The following is a 21,210-nucleotide window of genomic DNA, read 5'->3' as shown; positions in this document are numbered from 1 at the left end:
GTTGAGATCAGCCTTTCTCCACTACATTTATATATTACTAGATTATTTATAACCCACATTTCCATTTATTGTGGGAAAAGCACCCAGCCCATTTTTAAATGTTCTTACTGTATAGTATCTGCCATTACTAACGGTTTAACAACTCTAACTGTAAAGAACCCTTTCCTATTTAGTTGCCGGAATCTCCTTTCCTTTACATGTAATGAATGTTCCCTTATCCTTTGTGAGGTCCATGAAATGAATAAATCATGTGCCAGTCCTTTGTATTGACCACGCTTGTATCTTTTTTTAAAAGCTAAACAACCAAAACTTTTCTAACGTCTTGTTTTACGAGAGGCCTTCCGTCCCATGTAATCATTTTGTTGCCCTCCTTTGAAATGATTAAAGGGAACCTGTCACATACAATATGTGTTCTGACCAACAAGCAGGGTGATGTGTGGCCTAGAAACCCCTTCCTATCCATACCTGTGTTGTAATAATGTGTATTATGAATGAAAAAAAAAAAAAAAAAACACCACAAAAAAAAATTTTTTTTTTATTGCTGACATGTTCCCTATGTAAATAGGAGAGGCTGTAGCCCCCTGGGCGTCGCATCACCCTGTGGGCGTTTGCATGCTTTCCATGGTATCACGCCCCTGTAAATAAACACGTGTTCAACAAATCATGTGTAATAGCAATAATTTTCTGGGAGAAATACTTCATTTTCTGGAACAATTTCATGGGTACTACTAACTCTTTGGCCATGAGTGTACATTAGGGTACGTTCTACGATCAGTGTTTGTTCTGTTTTTGACGCAGCAGAATTTCTGCACCAATTCCGCATCTTAGTTTACATGTGCTTTTGCGTACATTTTTGACACAGGCATTTTTTTGTCTCAATAAAGTTGGTTGAAATGCAGCCAGCAAAGTAAACAGGAAGTTGCCCAAAGCAAAGAAACAAGATTATTACAGATTATAGTGGTATAAAATCAAGCATAATTATAACCATCACCCTCTCATAAGAAACACTAACAGCCCCCATCCAAACAAACAAAACACACCAAAAAAAATATAAAAAGAAACAGCTAGATAGCTGCTAAAACATATGTTAGAGAGAGATTGTTATACTGTAGCTTTATAATGCAACAATCCCCTACATATTATACATTTGCACGGTTTAGTGCCTTTCATTTGGCACTAAAGGGTGTTTTGCCTGGTTTAACCTAATAAATAGATAACTTAAAAAAAAAAAACACAGACACATGGGGTAACTGGCAAAAAGGTAAAGCAGACAACTGTAGACTAATATTATAGGCAGGGAAGGTCCATGTTTATTGGGCCCATCCCAGCCTAAAAATACCAGCCTGCAAACGGGCCAGAAATGGCGCACAAACGTAGTGCCAATTCTGGCACTTAACATGGTCTCTTCTCGATTTCTCTGGTGTGGTAGCAATTGGGGTAAATGGCAGTTGGGGATGATGTCAGCTGTGTATTGTCAACTGGCATCAAGACCTGGTGTCGGTAATGGAGAGCCTTATATCATACGCCCCATTACTTACCAAGCAGGTTAAAAAAAAAAAAAAAAAAAAAAAAACAAACAACAACAAACCAAAAACACCTTCTCTCGCACGTTCCCTGGTTTACCATTTTAATTAAAAAAAAAAAAATTGTCCAGGGATTCAGATGCCATGGTCCACAAATTGGAGCCTGAAACTCAAAAAGAGAATAAAAAAAAAAAAAAAAAAAAAAAAAGATACTGTCCCTCGTTCACCAATTTATTGGAAAGCAAAGTTATTAGGTCCGATCCAGCACTCCTCAATTACAACGAATGAGGCCTCAAAATGAGGCTCCATTGCCTTTGAGGTGTGTAATTGAGTAATGTCGTGGGAGCCGCTAGATTGTGTTGGACCTGGGATCATTGCTTTCTAATAAACTGGTGAACGAGGAACAGTGTCTTGTTTCTATTTCTCTTTAGATCTTTCAGGTTTCCATTTGTGTCAGAATTCCTGGACTATGGTGGACCCGCATGGATTATTTTTTTTAATAAAATGGTGAACCAGGGAAAGTGTTATTTCAAATAAAGTATTTTTGCATGTGCGGTTTTTTTTTTCTTTTTACTTACTGGGTTAGTAATGATGGTATCTGATAGACGCCTCTCCATTACTAACACCAGGGCTTGACTCCAGCTGACACTACACAGCTGACATCAACCCCATAAATCATTTCCCCGATTGAAAAATGCACAAAAGGCAAATAAAAAAAAAAAAAAAAAAAAAAAAAAAAAAAGAGTTAAGGGGAAGCGCCAGACTATGCACATCTTATGTCATGCGCCATTTCTGGCGTGACAGCGGGCTGGTATTTTTAGGCTGGGTAGAGCCCAATGACCATGGAGCTTCCAAGCTTGATCACATCAGCGCACAGCTATTTGCTTTACCTTTGCTGGTTATCAAAAATAAGGGAAACCTCACATAGGTTAAACCATACTAAACACTTTTTACTGCCACATGGAAGGCACTAAAGGGTGCAAGTGTATAATATGTAGGGTTTGGGGGGTGTCAATAAATTATATAGCTGCAGGATCTCTTTCTATCTTATCTAATATATTTCTATCATCTATCTAGCTATGTCTCTATATAAAAAAAACATTGTGTCCATATATGTATGTGTGTGTATATTTAGACGTTGAACTCTTTATTTTGGCAATTTCCTGTTTGTTCTGTTGCCTGTGTTTCAATCAACTTTATTGATACCTGATATGTTTTGGTAAGTTGCATTTTTTGGTACGTTTATGCGAGTTTACGGCTTGCAAAAAGGAAGCAAAGTGGACATGAAATTTCTATTAAGCCCATCCACTTTGCTGGTACTGTAAAACGCTGCATCAAAAACGTGAGTAGCACTCATCATGGCCACGTATCCTAAGGGTAATTGCTCCTGAGATATATTTATTCTTGTTCTTTGCATAAGAATGTGTCAATGTTTATAATTCGTTTCGGGAGTGTGCTCTTAAACCAAGTTACTCTTAAATCAAAGCGAATTTTCCCATAGGAAATTACTGAAATACAAAAAATTCATTCCACAGCCCAAAAATATTTACTATACTTAGTTTATACAAACTTTTTACAGTAATACAAAATAATGTACTGCATTCATATAAAGTTACTGTACACCAATACAAAATACTGTACAATACAGTAGAAAACAAGATTAATTAAACTGCACATTAGCTTAAAATAGAAATGTATAAATATGAAGAGCTTTATTCTAGTACAATACACACAAAAAAAGAAAAAAAAAAAAAAAAAAAAAGAAACACACCCCAAATCTATACTCCCTTAATAAAAAAGGGGCAGCATTAAGCAAAATGTGGGTTAGGAATACAGCACAGGCAGATTATAGTACAAGCAATGCGCTGTACTGGTTAGCAGAGAAAGTATAAAGCTATATCTCCAAATGCAAATTGATAGACATGCTATATAGTATATACTGTACGATGGTATATGGTTTGCAATATACAGCACATTTGTACAGAATGTTACCTCCAGAGCGGGTCAGAGAGCAGTGAAAGGACGGAACCGGAAGTGTGAGCTGTGAGTATTTGCTCTTATTGCAAATCAGTGCTCTTAAACCAAGTTACAAAGTTAGAAAAAAAACTTTGCTTGTCTTGCAAAACGCTCTCAAAAAAAGTTACTCTTAATCCAACGTTCCACTGTGTTACACACAGGATCTGATTAGATCTAAAAATAGTAGAAAAACAGTAGCTAAAATTATCACAATAAGGCCCTGTGCACACGTTTCAGATTTGGTTGCAGAAATTTCTGCACCAAATCTGCATCTACTGACAGAACAAAAAAAACAAAAAAACAATGAGCGTTTTGTGGTGTTTTTTTCCATTGGTTTTTCATGCATTTGGATTGGAAAAACGCTGGCAAAAACTCAAAGAACTGACATGCTGCAGTTTATTTTCTGCATCAAATCTGCAAGGAAAAAAATATGCAACGTGTGCACAGCACTTCAGAATTCTCATTGACTTTGCTGGCATAAGGATAGACATCCAGCTTTCTGTGTGTACATAGCCTAAATCAACTTTTAGTCAAGATATAAAAAGATCCGGCATGTTTTTGCTAGAGAATATTTATTAGCATCCTCCATAGTATAAGTGTCATATACAAATTGATGTTTCTGTCTCAAATGACTTGTCAAACATACATTAGTGTTTGGTTGGAGCAACATATGCGGTCTTAAAACAGAAAAATGGGTGCTTTACTCCTAGCGACATTGGTAGCATTCCTCAGAGTGCGGTCCTCAATCACCTATGTGATGTTTGATAAAGGGGAGTTCAACCGAAATGTATATATTATACTGTACCATTATACTGGTCCTATAGTCGATGGGAGGTATGTGTCGCAGAGATGGTTATCCTCTGTAATGTAAGCCCAGGAGTAAGCTCCAGTACATGTAGTGCTGGGAGAATATTAGGAGAATATTAGGGCCGGGTTTTACGAGCAGCCGGAGAGATGGGTGGGTCTGGCTGCTCACATACCTCCACTTCTGGGTCTGGTTGTGGATATAAAAGGAGACCAGGAGTCTCATAGGGTGTCTGTGTTTGGGGATTGCTGGACTCTAACAGAGAGGAGCTCTGTGTGAAAGTGGACTGTTTATGCCGAGCGGGCACGCCCGCAGTGACACGGACTTATTGGGGTTTTTTTTTTTTGTTTTTTTTATACCTTTGTGGCCGAAAAGGCTTGCTTTATGTTTCTGCTGAAGCAGGTTATGAGACTTTTAAAATAAACCTGCTGGACTTTTCTAATGAAACCGTTCCTGTCCTTACCTCAACACGCAGCCAAGTGAGTAGCCTTGTTACATTTGGTGGAGAATGCGGGCAACGTTCCCAGGAACAACGTGTGACGGCGGCAGGAGCAATATATGTCCTGGGTGAAGGTGGCTGTGAGTGGCAAGGCTGATTCACCCAAGATGGAGGACGTGATTAAACACCTGGTGCATGCTCAGCAGCAACAACAACAAGCCCAGCAGGAAACCAATAGGCTGTTGTTACAACAGTTGCAGCAGCAGCGAGAGGAACAGCAGCAGCAGATTAAACTTCTTGCAGAGGCGATACGTGGTCCGAGAACTGATCCAACCCAGAGACCAGGTGAGGACTCATGCATCCGGAAGGCGGTAAGGAATGCGATGCAGAAAATTACCCCTGGGGATGACAGAGGCCTTTTTAACGGTGTTCGAGAGAATTGCCGAGCGTGAGAAACTTCCGCAAGTACTGTGGGCAGAGGTGCTGGCGCCATACTTAACAGGGGAGCCGCAGAAGGCATACTATGACTTGGCCCAACAAGATGCGCAAGAATATGTAAAATTAAAAACCGAAATCTTGGCTCGCCGGGGGGTGACAATGACTGTCAGGGCCCAACGGGTCCATCGCTGGGCGTATCACCGTGACAAACCGCCCCGCTCCCAGATGTTTGACTTAGTACACTTGGTCAAGAAATGGTTGATGCCAGAGACTTCTACCCCAGCACAGATGGTGGAGCGAGTGGTAATGGATCGGTTCGTGCACTCCCTTCCGAGACCGATACAGACATGGGTTGCCCAGGGTGATCCCCAGAATGCTGACGACCTGGTCGGTTTGGTCGAGCGATACCAGGTGGTAGAGGGGTCGTTGGGGAAGCCACAGAACTCACCCTCTACATACTGGGGTTCCCAACAGGGGGTGGATACCCAAAAAGGAGCGGGACGTTCAAGGGCAAAGGGGGCGCCAGAGCTAGTACCGAAGGTTTCAACTGGGGACATAATTTGCTTTAGATGCCATGGCCCAGGTCATATTGCTGCCCGTTGTCCCCTGACCACCGAACAGATGGAATGTAACATAGGTCGGCGGTGCTCCTATTACGCATATCCAGCCTGCAGTGTGGACTGTCCCTCCAGTGAGGGGCCACAAGCATGTCCCGTAAAGGTAGACGGGGTGTGAATGACTGGTCTATCAGACTCGGGGAGTTTGGTGACCCTGATAAGGGCCACACCCCCGCTGAACTTGATCCCAGGAAAGAGGATTGGAGTCCGCTGTATCCACGGGGATGCGAAAGACTATCCTGTGGCCAGAGTGATTATTGAGACGATGCAAGGTTCTGATTCCCACGAAGTGGGCGTGGTCCCAGACTTGTTGCACCCCATTATCCTTGGTCGAGACTTTTCCTTATTTTGGGACTTGTGGGGGAAGGGGGACATGACCGGAGGCTCGGAGCAAAGCCAGATAGCTCCAAACGAAGCCCCACCACAGCCGGTGTCTGACTGTTTCCCTTTGTGTGTGCTTGTGGGTGATGAGGAGGAGACAACGTCTCCTGAACCAGATGTTCCCGAGTTAGGGGTGAGCATAGAAAACTTTGGGTCTGCCCAGCATAGGGACCTAGCTCTGAGGCAAGCATTCAATAGTGTAACAGTCATAAATGGCATAGCTCAGGAGCCCGGAGCTGACACTAGATATCCATATTTCATGATGGGCGGGGATTTGTTGTACCAGGTCACAAAGATAGGAGAGGAAACAATTGAGCAGCTGCTAGTCCCAGGGCCCTATAGGCGGAAAGTATTGGACTTAGCCCATTCACATATCTTGGGTGGCCACCTGGGCGTAGATAAAATGCAAGAAAGGATTACTAGAAGGTTTTTCTGGCCCGGATGTTACCGTGAGATCAGGGAGTATTGCAGGTCCTGTCCCACCTGCCAGCTAACCACTCCAACTTCTCATTTCCGCAGTCCCCTAGTGCCGTTACCCATCATAGAAGTTCCGTTTGAGAGAATTGCCATGGACTTGGTAGGTCCTCTTGTCAAGTCTGCTCGTGGGCACCAATATATATTGGTGGTCCTCGATTATGCAACACGCTACCCGGAAGCAGTGCCCCTGAGAAACTCGTCGGCTAAAAGTATAGCCCGTGAGTTGGTTCACATCTTTGCCCGGACAGGGCTACCAAAGGAGGTCCTGACTGAACAAGGGACCCCTTTCATGAGCAAGGTGATGCGGGAGTTGTGTAAAATCCTCCAGATTAATCAATTGAAGACGTCGATTAACCATCCGCAGACGGATGGTCTAGTGGAAAGGTTTAACAAGACATTAAAGAATACGATCAAAAAGGTAATTGAGAAGGATGGCAGCGACTGGGACTGCCTGCTACCGTGTTTACTATTTTCTATCCGGGAGGTTCCACAGGCCTCTACTGGCTTCTCTCCATTTGAACTCCTGTATGGCCGACACCCCCGGGGACTCTTAGATGAAGCCAAGGAGACCTGGGACCCCCTACCGAAGCGTCATTGAACACGTCGCCCAGATGCAGGAGAGGATGGCTAAGGTAATGCCCATCGTAAAAGAGCACCTCCTCCAGGCACAAGAAGCTCAAGCAAGGATCTACAATCGGTCTGCCAGAGTGAGACAATTCAGCCCCAGAGACAGGGTACTCGTGCTGATTCCGACAGTGGAGAGTAAGTTTCTGGCCAAATGGCAGGGCCCATATGAAATAGTAGAAAAACTGGGAGAAGTGAACTACAAAGTACATCAACCCAGGAAGCGGAAACCCTATCAAATCTACCACATCAACCTTATCAAGCCATGGCAAGACAGGGAATCCCGGGAAACCTCATGTTTGGTGGCCAAGCCAGAAGATAACATTGAAGATGTAATCATGGCAGAGTCGCTGTCGAAAGCCCAAAAACAGCAATGTCGAGAGTTACTTCAGCAGAACAGAGACCTGTTCTCGGACCTACCTGGATGTACCCAGGTAATAGAACATGAGGTTCTGACGGAACCCCACGTGCGGGTGAACATAAAACCCTATCGAATTCCTGAGGCTCGGCGAGAGGCGATCTCCAAAGAGGTGAAACGAATGCTGAAACTAGGAGTCATCGAGGAGTCCAAGAGTGGTTGGTCCAGTCCAATTGTCCTTGTGCCGAAGCCAGATGGGGAATGGAGATTTTGTAACGATTATCGGAAGCTGAACGAAGTCTCCAAGTTTGATGCATATCCGATGCCTCGTGTCGATGAGCTGATTGAGAGGTTGGGCCCGGCACGGTATATAACCACCCTGGATCTGACAAAAGGATATTGGCAAATTCCCATGTCACAAAATGCCAAAGAGAAGACAGCCTTCTCTACGCCTGACAGATGCTTCCAATGCACCCGGATGCCGTTTGGACTGCAGGGAGCCCCGGCCACCTTTCAGAGGGCCATGGACCAGATCTTGGCACCCCATAAGGATTACGCAGCAGCATATTTGGACGACATTGTGATCTTTAGCCCTGATTGGGGAAGCCATCTGCGAAAGGTCCAGGCGGTGTTTGATGCACTGAGGAAGGCGGGGTTTTCTATAAATTTGAAAAAAAGTGTGCCATGGGAAAAGAAGAGGCCAAGTATCTAGGCTATGTGGTAGGTAGAGGTGTAATTAAACCCCAAATCAACAAAGTGGATGCAATCCAGAACTGCCCAAGACCGCTTTCGAAAAAGCAGGTCAGGGCCTTTCTAGGAATCGTAGGGTACTATAGAAGATTTATTCCCAACTTTCCCGTGGTAGCTGCACCTCTGACTGACCTCCTTAAGGGGACGAAATCAGCTATGGCCAAGTGGACCTCAGACATTCCAGGAATTGAAAGTAGTTTTGTGTAAACAACCGGTCCTAGTGGCACCCGACTTCAAGAGGGAGTTCGTGGTCCAGACGGATGCCTCAGAAGTTGGATTGGGAGCGGTCCTGTCTCAGGAATTACACGGAGAAGAACATCCCATTCTTTACCTGAGTAGAAAACGGTCGCCTTGTGAGAAGAATTATTCTATCGTAGAAAAAGAATGTTTAGCCATAAAGTGGGCGGTGGACACCTTACGATACTACCTGCTGGGTAGGCAGTTTCGGCTGAGCTTGGATCATGCCCCGCTCAGGTGGATGAGGGAGAAAAATGGTAGGAATGCCAGAGTTACTCGTTGGTTTCTAGCCCTGCAGGATTATAGCTTCCATGTTGAACATAGAGCTGGGCGGCTGCATGGTAATGCTGATGCCCTATCGAGACTCCCTTGTCTAGTGGTAGAAGGTGCCAAGCCCCACGGCTTTGGGCAGATGGGGGAGGTGTGTAACAGGGTTACTGGTCCTATAGTCGATGGGAGGTATGTGTCGCAGAGATGGTTATCCTCTGTAATGTAAGCCCGGGAGTAAGCTCCAGTACATGTAGTGCTGGGAGAATATTAGGAGAATAATAGGGCCGGGTTTTACGAGCAGCCGGAGAGATGGGTGGGTCTGGCTGCTCACATACCTCCACTTCTGGGTCTGGTTGTGGATATAAAAGGAGACCAGGAGTCTCATAGGGTGACTTATTGGGGGTTTTTTTGTTGTTGTTTTATACCTTTGTGGCCGAAAAGGCTTGCTTTATGTTTCTGCTGAAGCAGGTTATGAGACTTTTAAAATAAACCTGCTGGACTTTTCTAATGAAACCATTCCTGTCCTTACCTCAACACGCAGCCAAGTGAGTAGCCTTGTTACAATCTATCTGTCTATATATATCCATATCTATCTATATATCTATATACACACACACACACACACACACACACACACACACACACACACACACACACAGCACCCCAGGGTTGCCACAGTAACAACACAAAGGGTTAGCTCCCCACACAACACTAGCACCTCCTGGCCAGAAGGGGGAGACCAAGCTGTTTCCCTATATATTCTGGTGTGGAGAGGAAGTGGTCAGTTTTGTTTAGTTCAGTCAGTTCAGTGCAGGGAGTTCAGTTCCAGAGAGGACTGAGGAAGAAGGATCTGCAGGTTGGAGCTGGCTCAAGCTCACCACAGGATCCGCTGACCAATTCCAGGCCTAAGCCGAGGGTCTGAGGAAAGGAGACAGATTAAACAGAGGAACATAACTGAGAGAAAGAATATTGCTGAACTCACCCCAGTATAGCACACAGAACGGATGCCGGATCCGAGGCTGTGCAGATTACACACCGCACAGCTAACACCGGAGAAGTGAAGATTCCACATTCTTCACCTTTACCACAGACACAGCAACACAGCAGAGTTCAGGAACATACAAGTAAGGACTCGAGTTGCCTGTCAGGTCGGTACCCAGGAGGAGAACAGGGCCATCTGCCTAGTTTACACAGCAGCAGGGCCACACAAGCACAGTGCAGAAAAGGAAGCCAAAACGGCTTGGCTGGGTGGGAGAAACCCTGAACCCTTCACAGACTCTGTGGACAGTACTCTGCTGAATACTATCATCAGTAAAGGCCAAAGAAACTGCAAAACCGTGAGTCTGCTTGTTTATTGCGCTCGTGTCTTACACTCCCTCATAGACTATCACACTGCAACGGGGAGAAGGCTCTACCTGTGGGGAGCCGTCCCATCTCAAGTTGCCATCCTTCACCCCCGGAGGTTCTGCAGCAGTCCTCTGTGATCACATTCCACGTGTGGCGTCACGTACATAACCCCCTTTTTATTGTGGAACCAGGGATCACAGACCGGGTCACGACACCGTGATCCCCTTTCCAGAAGCGACCCCTTGGCCCGGTTCTGGGTATCCCCTTAACCCCTGGTGACACAACTTTGGCGTCACGAACAGCATCCGGACTGGACCCGGCTGCAACCCGGGTGACATGCGCCTGTAAAGATTTATTGCATCACATAAAAGACTTGCCCTGTGAATTGTTGCAACAAAGAATATACTTTACACTTTACAAAGATACCTGGAAAATCCAAAAACATCACTGGTAAAATTTTCCAGGCGCCATTAGTTGCTACGCGCGGGAGAACAGCGTGCCTAAACCAGGACTCCGCTCACCGCTTGAAGAGTGTGCTGCGACCCGAACGAAGACGCAGTGGAGGTGCGCTCGGTGCTGCGACCCAAACCACAATGCAGAAAAGTGCCCCAGGCTTGCTGTGAAGAAGACTGGTGAAATTAACTAAGGGGGCAAAAAGACGTCACAGCAGGGAGACTGTTGTACCCGGCGGTGCAGCGGCACCTATCATGCCGTTCCTGATGTTGTACACCCCGGGTGCAGTGTGGCTGCCGCAGTACTCAGGTGAGCCCAACACACTTAATGACTTTATCGGAAAGCTAAAAATCTACTTCAGCATGTACCCCCTGACAAAAGCCCAGCGTGTCGGTATGCTTATGGGACAGTTAACCGGCAATGCCCAGCGAGAGGTTACGTCCTGGTCGGATGATGCAAAAGACACTGTAGAGCACATAATAGCTGGACTAAAAGCAGCTTTTGAATCCACTGCCGGCAGCCGGGCTAAAATGAGGTTCTTTGGATGCAAGCAAAAAAGCCTAGAGAGAGTGCAAGAGACTTTGCCTTAAACTTGCAGGAGGCGCTCAGAGCACTTAAGTTAGCAGAACCTACCTTAGCCCCCGGAGCAGATAAGCTGCTGATAGACCAATTCTTGGATGGACTCTCATCCCCTTCCCACCGGGGATAACTGAGCATGATGGTCAGCTAAAGGATAGAGCCATTCGCCTCCAGCAGGTAGAGGAGCCCCGGGATATAGACTCTGTTCAACACCCTACAGCGGCACCCCAGCAGCCAGTAGTGCCAGTGACATCGGCCATGTCAGCGGCTGCTGCTAACCACCTGGAGCCCATCACTAATGAGGCTCTCCATCAAAAGCTTGATGCTCTGACAGACACTGTTGCTTTCATGGCTAGAATCGTCCAGGAGCTGCGTGGATTCAAGTCTGCACCCAAGATTGAGTTGGCGACCAGCAAGGAGGATGTCCCGTGGATGAGGCCTAGGAGATACCAAGCGATGAGAGGACGACCCAGAGACCGCTACCAGCCAGATGGACAGCCCATTTGCCCCTGTTGCAAGGAGCCAGGTCACTTTGCCCGTGAATGTGCTTTAAATGGGGATCCCCTGGGGAGGCGGGCCACTCCTCAGGAATGAACTCTCAAGGCCCCTCACCCTGGCACGACAAGTATGTGGGAGGACGTCCAGTCATCCCCATCATGCTGGATGGCATTCCGCTCAATGCCTTGCTGGACACTGGTTCCCAAATAACATCAATTCTGTATGTCCTTTATAAGAGGTACTGGGCTGATTCAGACGTTAGCAGTGGTCCATCTAACATTGCATTGAATATATGGGCTAGCAATGGTGAATTAGTACCACAGAATGGTAATTTCTCCGAAACCAACAAGATTGGGAAATTAGAATTGCAGAATCAGGGTATTGTCATTGTTGATGTTGACCGGCGAGAACGTGAGCCAACTATGCTGCTAGGAATGAATGTAATTGAAAATTGTTTTGCAGAGGTAATTACTGTCTTGCAGCAGATCGCCGAGACTGCCAAACCTGGGCAACAAATTCTCCTGCAGAAGGAAATTAAAGCCTTGATGCTGAAGCAGCAGATAGAAGTGTCAGGAGGTGAAATTGGCAGTGCAAAGGTAAGTGACCCAAAACCCATTGTAATTCCTCCCAAAAAGGAAATGCTGGTCTAGTGTAGAGCTGCAATAGGCTTCAGGGGGCGAGACTATCAGGCCCTGGTAGAACCAGTGTACTCAGACAGTAGGCCCACTGTACTGACGGCCAGAGGAATAGTTGAGGTACATCGGGGAAGAGTGCCAATATGCCTTCTAATTTGTGGGGAAGAGGAGGTCACCCTACCAAAAGTATGCTACCATGGCTAAGCTATATATGGTTGGTAACGCCATCACCACCGTTGAACCCTTGAGCCCGTCAAGTCAGGCGGAGGTCAACGGCTCAGAGGGAAAGCTGGAGGATTGGTGCCAAAAGCTACATGTAGGTACCAATTCTACACCCTCCCATCAAAACCATGGAGTATACAGGTTAGTGAAAGAATATGAACAAATATTCAGCAAACACTTATTAGACTTTGGGCAGATCAAAGGGGTAGAGCACACTATACCCACAGATAACCATCCACCCATAAAGGAGAGGTATAGACCAGTACCACCGGCTCACTACCAATGCGCCAAAGACATGCTCAAAGAAATGAAAGAAGCAGGGGTAATAAGAGACAGTTTTAGCCCCTGGGCACCCCCACTAGTGCTAGTTAGAAAAAAAGATGGGACCATGAGGATGTGCATAGACTACCGACAGATTAACCGCATTACACACAAGGATGCATACCCATTACCTAGGATAGAAGAGTCATTGGCTGGATTAAAATCCGCTACTTACTTTTCCACCCTAGATCTGACTAGTGGGTATTGGCAAGTTCCTGTGGCAGAGGCTGGCAACGAGAAGACAGCATCCACCACGCCGATGGGCCTCTGTGAGTTCAATTGTATGCCGTTTGGACTCTGCAATGCGCCTGGTACCTTCCAGCGACTAATGAAGTGCTGCCTAGGACATAAGAACTTCGAAACTGTCCTCCTGTACCTGGATGATGTCATAGTCTACTCAAAGACCTATGAGCAGCATCTACAAGACCTGGCAGAAGTGTTTGAAGCCTTATCCGGATGCAGCATAAAAATCAAGCCATCCAAGTGTCACCTTCTAAAGCCAAGGGTACAGTACCTGGGACAGGTCGTGAGCTCAGAAGGGGTAGCACCAGATCCTGAAAAAGTTACCGTGATAAGAGATTGGCCGATACCCACCAGCATGAAAGAGGTGAGGCAATTCCTGGGACTGGTGGGCTACTATAGAAGATTTATAAAAGGGTTCACGGAGTTAGTAGCACCCCTACAAGACATCCTAGTAGGACAGTCAAAGAAGTCTGCAGCCCGGAATCCTCCTTTCCAGTGGAGTGATGAGAGAGAAGAGTCCTTTAAGAAGTTAAAGTGGGCGCTGACAGGAGAAGTGATCCTGGCATATCCAGATTACCATCAACCCTTCATTTTGTACACGGATGCCAGCAACGTAGGACTGGGAGCAGTATGGTCTCAAAAGCAGGAAGGCAAAGAGTTATTGCCTTTGCAAGCAGGAAGCTCCAGCCTACAGAAAGAAACCCTGAGAATTACAGCTCCTTCAAGTTAGAACTACTGGCAGTAGCTTGGGCTGTAAACAGAGCGTTTCAAACACTACCTGGCAGCTGCAGAATTTACCATCTTTACTGACAACAATCAGTTGACCCACCTGGACTCGGCAAAATTAGGTGCGCTGGAACAGTGATGGATAGCCCAACTGGAACTACAACTTTGTCGTCATCAAATACAGGGCAGGCCGCAAGAATGGGAATGCAGATGCCTTATCCCGGATGCCACACTCGGGGAACGTGGAAGAGGAGCCGGAGGGGCTGGATGAAATTGAGCTGCCGGCCTTTCACCGTCCTAAGGTGGGACAGTATCAACCGAGTGTCTACCAGAAACAACAGCAGGCAAATTTCAACCCGTTAGCACACCACGGATGGGCTGACACACAAGACAGCGATCCAGCTATGAAGTTAGTGAAAGAACTGCTTACACATCAAGGTGCGTACCCTAATCAGAATGCCCCAGATGAGACGCAACATCTCTGGAAGGAGAGAGGTAAATTGTTCCTATACCACGGGAAGCTCTGTAGAAGGCACACCAATCCAAAAACACAAGAGTTGGTCTGGCAGATCATCATGCCCAAGAGAGACGTCAAGATGGTTCTGGAAGCTTACCACGACGGCGCTGGTCATTTTGGTTGGAAAAAGTTGGAAGTGCTCTTAAGAGAAAGATTCTACTGGGTTGGCATGAGGAAATCAATTGAAGATTGGTGTAGAAAATGCGGCCCGTGCAACCTCAGGAGAAAGGATCAACAGAACCAGAGAGCTCCACTCCAGTCCATAGTAACCAAGCAACCACTCGAGCTAGTCGCATTAGGGCGGCTTTGCACACTACGACATCGCAGGTGCGATGTCGGTGGGGTCAAATCGAAAGTGACGCACATCCGGCGTCACTTGCAATGTTGTAGTGTGTAAATCCTAGATGATACGATGAACGAGCGCAAAAGCGTCGTTATCGTATCATCGGTGCAGGCTCCGACATTTCCATAATGTCGGTGCTGCGACAGGTACGATGTTGTTCCTCGTTCCTGTGGCAGCACACATCGCTGTGTGAGAAGCCGCAGGAGCGAGGAACATCTCCTACCTGCCGCCGGCCACAATGCGGAAGGAAGGAGGTGGGCGGGATGTTTACATCTTGCTCATCTCCGCCGCTATTGGCCGCCTGCCGTGTGACGTCGCTATGACGCCGCACGACCCGCCCCCTTAGGAAGGAGGCGGGTCGCCGGCCAGAGCGACGGTCGCAGGGCAGGTGAGTGCATGTGAAGCTGCCGTAGCGATAATTTTCGCTATGCCAGCTATCACAAGATATCGTACCTGCGACGGGGGCGGGGACTATCGCGTGCGACATCGCAGCATCGGCTTGCGATGTCGCAACGTGCAAAGCCCGCCTTAGACCATGTCAAGTTGTCACCAAGCCAGTCCGGCTATGTCTATGCCTTAACCATCGTGGACCATTACTCATGCTTCTTAGTGGTGGTACCCGTGAAAGACCTTACAGCTAAAACAGCAGCTAAAGCATTCCAGATGTACTTTTGCAGACCCCATGGTTACCCAGAACAATTCCTTTCAGATCAAGGTCCAGCTTTTAAATCACAGATCTTCCAAGAATTCTGCAACATGTATGGCTGTAAAAAGATCCGAACAACAGCATACCATCCCCAAACAAATGGCTTATGCAAGAAGATGAACCATATTGTGATTGACCTGTTGAAGACCTTACCGGAGTCAGAAAGAAATCAATGGTCAGAGAAATTACCTGACTTGGTAGACTTGTACAATCATGTCCCGGTGAGGTCTACAAACTGCACCCCTGCTTACCTCATGCGTGCAAGGCCCGGTAAACTGCCAATTGATTTAGATATGGCAATTCTGAAGCCAGATGCAGAAGTTCAAGAATCCAATTGGGATACCCTACGTGAGCAACAGTATCGCCAAGTACAAGAGTGCGTAGAGAAAGTCTCCAACAAGCTAGGGGAAGACAAAAGAGAACCTTCAACCAGCATGCTCTAGCAACCCCATTGCAACCTGGTGACCAGGTTCTCAAGAGGAAACGACGCACAAACAAATTGGATAATCATTGGGAGACCACCCCATATACACAACTTGATCACATTGGTGGTGGCCCAAGGGCCGTGAGGCCTACTGCACTTACGACCAGAGTAGAGACACCTTTAAGAAGCGTTTGGTTATTTAAATGTTTATATGTTTGCAACGTTGAAACTCATAAGCCCAGTACCTACAGAGACGATTCTGTATGAACACTTACATATTCTTGAACAATTTCCTTTCTATTAACCCCTTCACGACCGCGGGCAGTAAAATTACGTCCTATTTTAACGTGACTTAACGACCAGGGACGTAATTTTACAGCCTAAACTTCATTTGATTGCCGTGGCCATAGCAACGGCTTTCAAATGATGTTCCCTGCTGTTTCTTACAGCAGGGGACCTTTGCTTGACCCCAGGGGGGGTGGCATTGCCACCCCCCATAGCCGATCAATGTGATTGGCTGTTCAAATCTGAACCGCCAACCACATCGTTCGCACTAATTTCGGCAAAAATAATGCCCGAATTAGTGCGATACTGTGAGATCCGGCTATGATCTATTGTAGCAGCTACAGCAGATCATAGCCGGATCTCTAACATGTCGCTCCCAGCCCCTGCAGCACTGATTGGAGCGATCGTGCTATGACGCGCAATCAGTGTGCAGTGGGGCGGTCTGATCTGCGGGTGGCCGCCCTCCCCAGGCCTGTCCTGGTCTGGGGACCCTCCCCCAACATGTCTGCAGCGTGGAGTGGCTGGTACTTTTGGTACCACGCCACCGCTGCTGCTGCCGCCACTGCCTCTGATGTCACCGCCGCTCCTGCTCCAATGGTAAGTATTCCGCTCCCTGCGCGCTCCCGTGAAGGCCCCTGCACGCTCCCGTGAAGGCCCCTGCCCGTGCCCCCCCCCGATCTGCCCCCTACGCTCCGATCTGCCACCCGGAATCCCAATCTGCTCACCACACGATCTGCCTGCCTCCTCTGTCATCTATTCTGCTTCCAAGGTTCCTTCCTTCTGCCTTTGCTTCTCCGCCCCCTCCTCTCCCCATCCCCCTCTGCCCCCCCCCCCCCCGACGTCCTCTTACCTGCCTTCACGGGTCGTCCGAGGTCTTCACTGGCCCGATCACATCTGCCTCCATCGCTGGGTCCTTCTGCTGATCTGTCCAACGTCCTGCCTGTTGCTGGTGTAAAGCTGTCTATCTCACTGCCTTCTTGTTCCTCTGCAGCTCTTCTGGTCAGTGATCCTCTTGGTACTGTGCGTATAACTTTTTTTTTTCTTGTATCCTGTCCATTTTTACACTTCATCCGTCCGTGCGTCCCGCCAAGCGCTGATCAGGGATGCAGATAACGGATCTGCATCCGTGGTCAGTTTTTGGCGTGACTTTTTTCCGTATTCGCGATGCTTTTTATATCGCATCCGTCCGTGCGTCCCGCCAAGCGCTGATCAGGGATGCACATAACGGATCTGCATCCCTGCTCAATTTTTGGCGTGACCTTTTTTTTTCCGTATCCCCAACGCTTTTTGTATCTCATCCGACCGTGCGTCCTGCAGCGGCCAATCAGTGCACCGCGTCTGTGCGTTTGAAAAGTTAAATGGCGTTCCTTCTCTTCTGAACCCCACCATGTGCCCAAACAATTACTTTCCACCACATATGAGGTATCTACGTACTCAGGAAAAATTGCACAATACGTTTTATGGTACATTTTTTCCTGATACCGTTGTAAAAAAAAAAGCTACCTGGTTGATACAAAAATTTTGTGGTTAAAAAAAAATAATTTTCACGGTTCAACGTTATCAACTTCTGTGGAGCCCCTGGGGGTACAAGGGGCTCACCAAACATCTAGATAAATTCCTTGAGGGGTCTAGTTCCGAAATGGGGTAATTTGTGGGGGAGCTCCACTGTTTAGGCACCATAGGGGGTCTCCAAACGTGACATGGCGTCCGCTAATGATTCCAACCAATTTTGCTGTCAAATGGCGCTCCTTCTCTTCTGAGCCCCGCCATGCGCCCAAACAATTACTTTCCACCACATATGAGGTATCTGCGTACTCAGGAGAAATTGCACAATACGTTTTATGGTGCATTTTTTCCTGATACCCTTGTGGAAAAAAAAGCTACCTGGTTCAAGTGACAGTTTTGTGGTGAAAAAAAAAAAAAAAAAAAAAAAAAAAAAAAAAAATTGTATTCATGGCTTAACATTATCAACTTCTGTGGAGCCCCTTGGGGCTCGCTAAACATCTAGATAAACTCCTTGAGGGGTCTAGTTTCCAAAATGGGGTCACTTGTGGGGGAGCTCCACTGTTTAGGCACCATAGGGGGGTCTCCAAAACGTGACATGGCGTCCGCTAATGATTCCAACCAATTTTGCTGTCAAATGGCGCTCCTTCTCTTCTGAGCCCCGCCATGCGCCCAAACAATTACTTTCCACCACATATGAGGTATCTGCGTACTCAGGAAAAAATGCACTATAAATTTTATGGTGAATTTTTTGCTGATACCCTTTTGAAAAAAAAAGCTACCTAGTTGAAGCAACAGTTTTGTGGTAAAATTTTTTTTTTTTCTTTTCACAGCTCAACGTTCTAAACTTCTGTGAAGCCCCCAAGTGTTCAAAGTGCTCACCAAACATGTAAAAAAAAATATATGAGGGCTCTAGTTTCCAAAATGGGGTCATTTGTGGGGGAGCTCCATTGTTTAGGCACCTGAGGGGGTCTTCAAACCCGACATGGCGTCCGCTAATGAGTGCAGCTAATTTTGCGTTCAAAAATTCAAATGGCGCGCCTTCCCTTCCGAGCTCCGCTGTGCGCCCAAACAATTGATTTTTACCACATATGAGGTATCAGCGTACTCAGGAGAAAATGCACAATAAATTGTAGGGTGCACTTTCTCTTTTCTCCCTTGTGAAAATGAAAATTTTATGGCTAAAGTAACATTTTTGTGTTAAAAAGTAAAATTTTCATTTTTTCCTTCCACATTGCTTTGGTTCCTGTGAAGCACCTAAAGGGTTAATAAACTTCTTGGATGTGGTTTTGAGCAGAGTGAGGGGTGCATTTTTCAGAATGGGGTCAATTTTGGGTATTTTCTGTCACCTAGGTCTCTCAAAGTCACTTCAAATGTGATGTGGTCCCTAAAAAAAAAATTATTTTCTAAATTTTGTTGGAAAAATGAGAAATCGCTGATGACTTTTGACCCCTTCTAACTTCCTAACGAAAAAAAATTTTGTTTCGAAAATTGTGCTGATGTAAAGTAGACAAGTGGGAAAGTTTATTTAGTAACTATTATGTGTGACATATCTCTCAGATTTATGGGCACAAATTTTCAAAGTTTGAAAATTGCGAAATTTTCAAAATTTTTGCAAAATTTCCTAAATTTTCACAAATAAACGCAAAAATTATTGGTTTAAATTTACCACTGACATGAAGTACAATATGTCACGAAAAAAACAATCTCAGAATCGCCAGGATCCGTTGAAGCGTTCCAGAGTTATAACCTGTCAAAGTGACACTGGTCAGAATTGCAAAAAATGGCCCGGTCATTAGGGTGTTTTAGTGGCCGGGGGTGAAGGGGTTAAATATGGACCATACCTACTACAGGACTGGTTGTGGTAAAGACTGAGTGTGTACCTCCATCAGCCCCGGAGGCAATAGACTAAGGGTGGCTTTACACGCTACGAGATCGTTAGCCGATGCTAGCGATGGCGAGCATGATAGCACCCACCCCTATCGTTATGCCGATATGTGAAGATCGCTGCCGTAGCGAACATTATCGCTACGGCAGCGTCACACTTACCTGCTCGGCGACGTCGCTGTGACCGGCAAACCGCCTCCTTTCTAAGGGGGAAGTTCGCTCGGCATCACAGCGACTGTCACTAAGCGGCCGCCAAATCAAAGTGGAGGGGTGGAGATGAGCGGGACAAACATCCCGCCCACCTTCTTCCTTCCTCATTGCTGGCGTGTGGCAGGTAAGGAGAGGTTCCTCATTCCTGCGGCGTCACAAGTAGCGATGTGTGCTGCCGCAGGGACGAGGATCAACTTCGCCCAAGCGACAGCAGCGATAATTGAGAGAGGACCCCCATGTCAACGAGGAGCGATTTTGGACGTTTTTGCAACAATCTAAAATTGCTCCTAGGAGTCACACACAACGAGATCGCTACAGCGGCCGGATGTGCGTCACAAAATCCGTGACCCCCAACGAGATCGCTGTAGCGATCTTGTAGCGTGTAAAGCCCGCATAAGCCCTGGAGAGATTGCCTTTTCAACTCTTGTTGAACTTTTTGGGTTTTTGTATTTTTCCTTTTGAGACAGTGTGTGTGTGTGTGTGTGTGTGTGTGTACGTATGTATGTACACACATTATATATATATATATATATATATATATATATATATATATATATATATATATATATATATATATATATATATATACATATACACACACACACACACACACACACACACACGTATGTACACATATATATATATATACAGTTAGGTCCAGAAATATTTGGACAGTGACACAATTTTCGCGAGTTGGGCTCTGCATGCCACCACATTGGATTTGAAATGAAACCTCTACAACAGAATTCAAGTGCAGATTGTAACGTTTAATTTGAAGGTTTGAACAAAAATATCTGATAGAAATTGTAGGAATTGTACACATTTCTTTACAAACACTCCACATTTTAGGAGGTCAAAAGTAATTGGACAAATAAACCAAACCCAAACAAAATATTTTTATTTTCAATATTTTGTTGCGAATCCTTTGGAGGCAATCACTGCCTTAAGTCTGGAACCCATGGACATCACCAAACGCTGGGTTTCCTCCTTCTTAATGCTTTGCCAGGCCTTTACAGCTGCAGCCTTCAGGTCTTGCTTGTTTGTGGGTCTTTCCGTCTTAAGTCTGGATTTGAGCAAGTGAAATGCATGCTCAATTGGGTTAAGATCTGGTGATTGACTTGGCCATTGCAGAATGTTCCACTTTTTTGCACTCATGAACTCCTGGGTAGCTTTGGCTGTATGCTTGGGGTCATTGTCCATCTGTACTATGAAGCGCCGTCCGATCAACTTTGCGGCATTTGGCTGAATCTGGGCTGAAAGTATATCCCGGTACACTTCAGAATTCATCCGGCTACTCTTGTCTGCTGTTATGTCATCAATAAACACAAGTGACCCAGTACCATTGAAAGCCATGCATGCCACCACGTTGCCTCCAC

At 46.2% G+C, this 21,210-nt stretch overlaps 1 protein-coding gene across 1 annotated transcript in view; it reads right to left on the bottom strand.

The window, feature by feature from the left end:
* Positions 1-21,210, bottom strand: part of LOC142249865 (uncharacterized) — a 114,200-nt gene that overhangs the window by 59,107 nt on the left and 33,883 nt on the right. The gene's annotated exons all lie outside the window — the stretch shown is intronic.

This window comes from Anomaloglossus baeobatrachus, chromosome 1 (genome assembly GCF_048569485.1).
Source record: "Anomaloglossus baeobatrachus isolate aAnoBae1 chromosome 1, aAnoBae1.hap1, whole genome shotgun sequence".
NCBI lineage: Eukaryota > Metazoa > Chordata > Amphibia > Anura > Aromobatidae > Anomaloglossus > Anomaloglossus baeobatrachus.
This window is presented reverse-complemented; position numbering and strand designations above follow the sequence as displayed.